General features: G+C 35.9%; 1 pseudogene; it reads right to left on the reverse strand.

The window, feature by feature from the left end:
- Positions 1-982: 982 nt before the first annotated feature.
- LOC121392561 lies at positions 983-5,042 on the reverse strand (annotated as a pseudogene).
- Positions 5,043-6,882: the final 1,840 nt, after the last annotated feature.

The following is a 6,882-nucleotide window of genomic DNA, read 5'->3' on the forward strand; positions in this document are numbered from 1 at the left end:
AGGTACATCATCATATACAGAGATACTGACTTTTTGTTTCATCCCAAAGACTAACCATCTTCTAGATGTCCTTAACAACTCTTGCAAGAAGCTAAGCCAACTTTGTATTGAGGTACGCTATCATGGTAGCACAGCTCCTCAAATGGAACATTGGCTGGACAAAGAGGGTTAGTATGCAGACCTCAGTGGGTGGGTATCTTGACTTAGATCACGAATGGCTAATGCAATTACTGAAGCACTAATGAAGGAGCTAAAACTGTGATAATTGTGAGTGACACAGCAATAATTATCATTAAATAGGTATGATAGTTTTATCTTTATTATTAGGTGGGTTCTGATATACCTGTATTTCAGTTGAGATCATAGAGGAGGCATTTCAATTACTGGAAGAGCAAAAGCAGATGTAATTCTTGGACCAGCTGTTGACGGAGGATATTATACAGTTGGAGCCTCATATAAGACTAAAGATAATATCAGTAGGCGTTGTCACAATGTGTATAATATAATATTATTGTCATTTTCTGATCTTGTTGTAGATCAGTTTTTGAAGGCATTGACTGGGGAAACAATAAGGTATTGAAGCAACAAGTTGAAGTTGGAGAGAAACTAGGAATAAAATTAAAAATTATTATCAACCAAATTAAATGATGTGGTAAGATCATTCATCCATCCATCCATTCATTTGTCCATTCTTTCTCATAGGATATGAAGATGATCTTCCTGTTGTTGTTGAAATACCTTGGTATTACTAAAAATGACATACTCAAACCTCATTGGTCATTATTATACCTATTTTAAATGAAAGCTCGCATCTTGATAAAGTGATCAGAACATTGATTGAGGTAGGCCATCAACTAATAGAGGATCTATATAGCAGTTAGAGTAACTGTACAATAGCTCATTAATTAATACATTAATATAATTTATTTTATGCTATAGAATGCTGATTCTCCTGAAAGACTGGAATAGTCATAGCATATGGTCAATCTGAGGACAAAAACCTGAAGAGGTAATACAAAAGTTTGCAGAAAGAGTTCAAATCAAAAGGATTGATATAAATATAATTTCATGTACTAAAAGAGGTAAATTAATTTCTATATTACATAGTTGGGTCATACTGGTTGCCCTAGGAAGAGGAGATCAACTCAATGAAGGAGCTGCAGTTAGTAGACACAATTGATGATGTTTCTTCACGCTGATAGTCAACTGCCATCTCATTATGACACAATGGCATGGCATAATCTTGTAAAACCAGGTATAGCAGCTGTTGGTGCTTTCCAGATTGGTTTGGATGTTTGTACACGTGGAAGAGAAAAGGTTGAATACAACATTAGATCCACTGAATAGATCTCTCTCTTAACAGGAAACAAAAATCATGGTGGTTTCTTGTCTGCAACAAATGATGAGACTATTGGAGTGGGTACTCGTAAACTCTCATTAAAAAGGGTTAGTATTTCAACAACGTAGCTAGCAATTTATAATTTCTCTAGAATTACCCTATGGTGATCAGGATTGTTTTTATGGAGAACTTACATTGATAAGGTTGGAGGTTCTCCTCCTTATAGATTAATGGATAGATTATGAAATGGTTAGGTTTATTTGTGCAACTCAAGCTATTGCTATTTACAAAATTTTGCTAGCTAAACCAAACTCAAAAAAGAAGGCCGTATAGGTCATGTCACTGGACCACCACTTCTTTACTTCAGCTAGACGTTGGCAAAAACATGGCTACATGAAAGTAAGTAAATGAAAAACACAACAAGTAGTAAATACCATTTCTCTCTCTCTCTTTAGATCAGGGTATAAATACTTTTATTATTACAGCATACAAATGTGGTATTCATCCTAAACACTAGCTAAGATTGGTACTATGGACAATAGTTGTGTCATGGTACTATGGGACAATAGTTGTGTAATGGTACTATGGACAATAGTCGTGTGATGGTACTATGACAATAGTTGTGTGATGTTTAAATTTTTTTAGTTTAGTTGTAATTTTTATAAAGGTATCTACAATATATTGTTTCAAATATTTTTGTCATCTGTTTATTGGGAAGAATATGTACATTATGTTTATATGTGTGTGAAGTACAGTAAGTAAGAGTAAACCATGGGGTGTGGTCAATATGAGTACAACCTTTATATGACTTGTACAATGACTTTTCGTTTCTTGTCATATCGGAATTTATTGCTCTTGAACGAGATCGCTCTCATAAAATGATGTAATGTATGGATGTTAATTGACGGGGCTAATAAGATTAGTATACACAAGTGATAAGACATTTAATAATACCTTATCGCAAAAATCTTCTTCAGCCACTTCCAATAATGTCCTCGATCTTCAGCGCCATATACGATTTACGATTTTAAATGTCATTTGGTCATTAGCCAATTGCTTAGAATAAATAACAATAATTCATTGTTGTCTCGTTTATAGGCTAAGTACCGGGCAAATGCCTACCAAATAATAAAAATAGCATCACAGTAACTCAGTACATGTATATTACACATGTTGTACAGTTCTTTACATGTATTTGTATATAGGGGGGTATTTGGTGCAAATACCTTCTCTATTGTTTTCATTACTGCATATTTTCTGAGTATCAATAAAGCTTCTAACATCACTCTGATAGCCATGTTGAATCTTCATCCACAACATAGTCTCTGAGATGATTTTAGCATGTGCTTCAGCAATTCGAATAAGAGATGTCAATGTGACGAACAGTTATAGGAAATACTACCAGTTCTCTGAGTGTGTATGTGTGTGTGTGTGTGTGAGAGAGAGAGAGAGCAGTACACTATAATAGAAACAATAGTGACAAAACGGACCATAGATATTCTTTACGCAAGTTCAGCATATATGTTTAGACACTTTATCTTGATCCATATTGTGTAACGGGTTAGGATGAACTCTCTCTTTAGCATATATTATATACTTCCTCAATACTTCCTACACGATACACAAGTATCTCACAACAAACTAGAATTATATATACCTGTGATAAAGGTTCAAACATTAGATTTTATTTCGGTAGTTTTATGGAGAATGCTTCCTCTTGGCAGTATTAGTATTAGAAAGGATGAGATGGATGTGACTGTTAACAACAAACTGTGCTAACAACTCATCCTAACAATATAGAACGCATATTACAAATGTTGTCTCCCACTATATAAAAAATTATAATTAGTGTCCTTACCTCAACGGATCAACAATATCTCTTACGACACAGAGGACATCAAAACGTGACAAGATAGGTTCTGTCAGATCAACCATTAAATAATTACATGGAAAGACACACCCATTCAATTAATTGTACATGTAATAACTGGCTTACGTTTTCAGCAAAATCAAAGAGGGATCATACCGCCGCCTATGGGATTAGCAGCTGCTAAAATAGAGCACCGAGCCTAGACAAAGAGACCAGTTTTGACTTGCAGAGACTACAAAAACTATACCGCACGTTTTGAATAGTAAATGATCATTTCACTTACTTGTAAGGATGTGACCAATGCCTGCTTTAGAGATAGAAATACTCTGTTGTTCCATAGCTTCATGGATACTAGTTCGATCTTGATCTTCATCTGATAAACAACAAGATACATGTCATTATTGTAACAATGAAGCCCTTGCATAAACTCACTTATCAAACTCATCAATAAGGCACACCCCTTTATCAGCCAGTAATAATGCACCAGCTTCTAATGTCCCACTCTCGGGTCAAAGGACTTTCGTTGGACATATGCAGTAAGACCAACAGCAGATTGCACCTTGACCTGTTGTAAAGACAGGTCTGGAGCTATCTTCTCAACATATTTAAGAACTGGGATTTGGCTGTTCCTGGATCTCCACACAAAAGAACATTAATATCTCCTCTTACTTTGTTTTGCCTCCTATATGATAAAAACAATCATGTTCCTACCCTCAATCTATTTCATTCATCACCAACCTGGATCTTTTGCTTCCCCTCCAAAGAGACTTTAGAGCAATAGCTCTTTTAACATCTCATGACCATATATTTATGATGGAGCTATACTGGCAAAGACCTAAGAATATAGTATAGATTGGTAGATATTACAGGGGCTTACTCTTTCACCTTATTTCTCATCTCGAGCTAGAGTTTGAATCATTTTAATGTCCTCATCGGTGAGGCTAGCTACAGCCATTTTGTTCATCTTTTTTGAGAACATGGTTTTAGCTGAATAATAGTGGCAAGACTGGGAAACCATTACTGCTGTATTTATGAGAGCCGTCATAATTATTGGTATAAAAATGGCCAGTTAGTTTCCTATAAGAAAATGAAAGTGATAGATGGGAAAATCAACAAGATAATAAAAATCTTACAATTTCATCTCCTGGCTTACCAACAATCTACTAAATCAGCTAAAAGTATGGTCATCCTTGGAACGAGGGAGACGACGACCAGCTGCCACTTTACCTGGACTCTCTTGAATAGTAATTTTTGATAATTTTGATAAAGTGTCTATGAAATGACAAAGTTTGTTACTAGCTACTTCATAACTATTACAACAATAGTTATAAATCTTGTTCCATGGTTCATCTAAGGGGCCACTGGATGACACTTCGGGACATGTACCTGGTTTACTTCTTGATCTTGTTTTGATAAAAGGGCCCCAGTATGAATTCCACACTTTTTGACAGTCATATTTAATCATCTTTACTTGTGGACAGAATGCCTGTACTACTAGTGACCACACCCATAGTACGGATCAGCTGTTTAGATGCAGCTGCCTACAAAAATTTGTAAAATACTTTAAAAGTTTAATTAAAATATGATTTAACCCTGAGTGGATTATAACTCTTCCATAAGTGGCAACTCAGCAATTTCTGACGGGGGAATATATCGTCACAATACGATCATAAATTGTAAAACATGGACAACACTACCTCCTTAGCAGCCTACAATGCATTAAGATGTACATGAAATAGATGAACAGATTCTTAAATAAACTTACCTCCCCACCCATATCTGCAGCATTTCTATAGGTGCTTCAGGAAGAAAAAGGCTACCCACCCTGTTCATCATTAGCCAATGCATTGTAGTCACAATAAGACTTTCCTTGTTAGCTATGTAACATGACAACACACATTACGTATGTTGCCAAGGTAACATACCTTCACACAAACTGTGTTTGAGTTTCTCACGTAAACATTGGCACCATTTCACTTGACATAAGGAGCCAAGCACCTCTTGAAACGAGCTTTGGATCTCTGCTCTTGGAGCGGCCATACTTACCCCTCTCGAACTGAGTTGACCCCTTAAATCATCTAAATTTTCAATCACGCTCAGACCCTATAAACAAACAAAAAACTATCTTGTACTTGTTTTTCAAACCTCTTCAATTGGGGTATCATCTGCAGTTATGCTTTCCCGTAAAGCTCCGTTCTTGTCGAGTGAAAGAAGAAGGTCTAAGGTACGGGCGATCTGACACTCGAAGAGAGAAAGGGGTATAGGATCAGGAAGGCAGAAAGAAGAAGGGGGAGGAGGACAAGTCTTCACAATCTAGTATGCAATGCTAATAAACGTCATTTAGCTAGAAATCAATGTTACCAACTTACCATATAGTAAACCTGGTCTCATTCTGCCTTGTGTCAATGCCTCATGCTATATCTTTCTTGCGCATTTCTCTTTCAGCAGCTGCTCGAGCATCATCAGATTATAACATTGTTACTCGTCATTGTCGACAACATTTTCATCATAACATCAAGATGAGGCAATCGGTCGATAATCATGGGTGTATATAATGTAATTTTACTATGATTAATATGTTTAAGTCCCCCTAAAAATGTCACTGTATTGCAACGCTAACTCACTTGTTCTAAGTTGTCTCCAAACAATTAGTTCTTCTCCTTCAATTTCTTCTTCTGGTACTTCATTCCAAAAGAATATCTTTTCATCTTGATAAGGACTTAATATATGTCCACATCGTCGGATCTAGTCAAAGGACAAGATATAAAAGCAAGTTGTGTAACAGGTTACATAGAACACCTGCTCTTTGAATTTGGGACTACGAGGAGGACTACTAGGTTCTCCAAAGCTACTGGAGAGGGGTCCCTCATTGTCTGCAAGAGTGCATCCTATTATAAAGGATAATAAAAATATAGCCATAAATTAAAGTTTCTTACTGCCATTGTTTAACACTTTCAGGGTGTGCTTTCCTTTCCCGCGACTTTCCCGACCTAATAGCACGTGATTAGTACATATTTTGTAATGCGGGGTTAATCTACAAGCTTGCTGGTGTTGCAATAAGTGTTTGAATATTTTACACTCTTTTGTAAGCTGTCTTGGAACTTCTTCAAGTTCAAAAACTCAGTTTTTTATATATGAACTTGCTGTGCTAGATCCAGGACATTTCCTGCGTTCCTCTATGCAGCTGCCTATTGATTCACTAAACCAGGATGGACTTAGAGAACTTGCTGATCACCATAACAAAAACTATGACATGGTGTACTGATCTGTCCTGCTATACAGGCAAAATATTCTGTGTACTAATTCAGACATATACTATTAAGTCATCAAAGTAAGTATATCAATTTAATAATACTATATTACATTTTCTCCTATAGTGTACGAGTCTATGACCTAATTATTGTTTCTTCCAAGTTCCTATTCCTCTTGTCCTGCTGATGAAAGTAGTGGGCCTACCTTGGAAAAAACTTAGGTTGAGTTGGCCTTTATTTATCATTCTTTATTGTTTGGTGAGTTAAAGAATCATTAAGAATAGTACCTATTATTTATATATATGTCGATTAACTTATTAAGTTGTCATCTCCATTTGGCCAAATATTCCCTTCATAAAGAAGACATTGTTGATTTAACATAACATGTATTACAAGGTACCTTTTCAGAATAATCAAAAGCT

This window comes from Gigantopelta aegis, unplaced genomic scaffold (assembly GCF_016097555.1).
Source record: "Gigantopelta aegis isolate Gae_Host unplaced genomic scaffold, Gae_host_genome ctg4078_pilon_pilon, whole genome shotgun sequence".
Taxonomy (NCBI): Eukaryota; Metazoa; Mollusca; class Gastropoda; order Neomphalida; family Peltospiridae; genus Gigantopelta; species Gigantopelta aegis.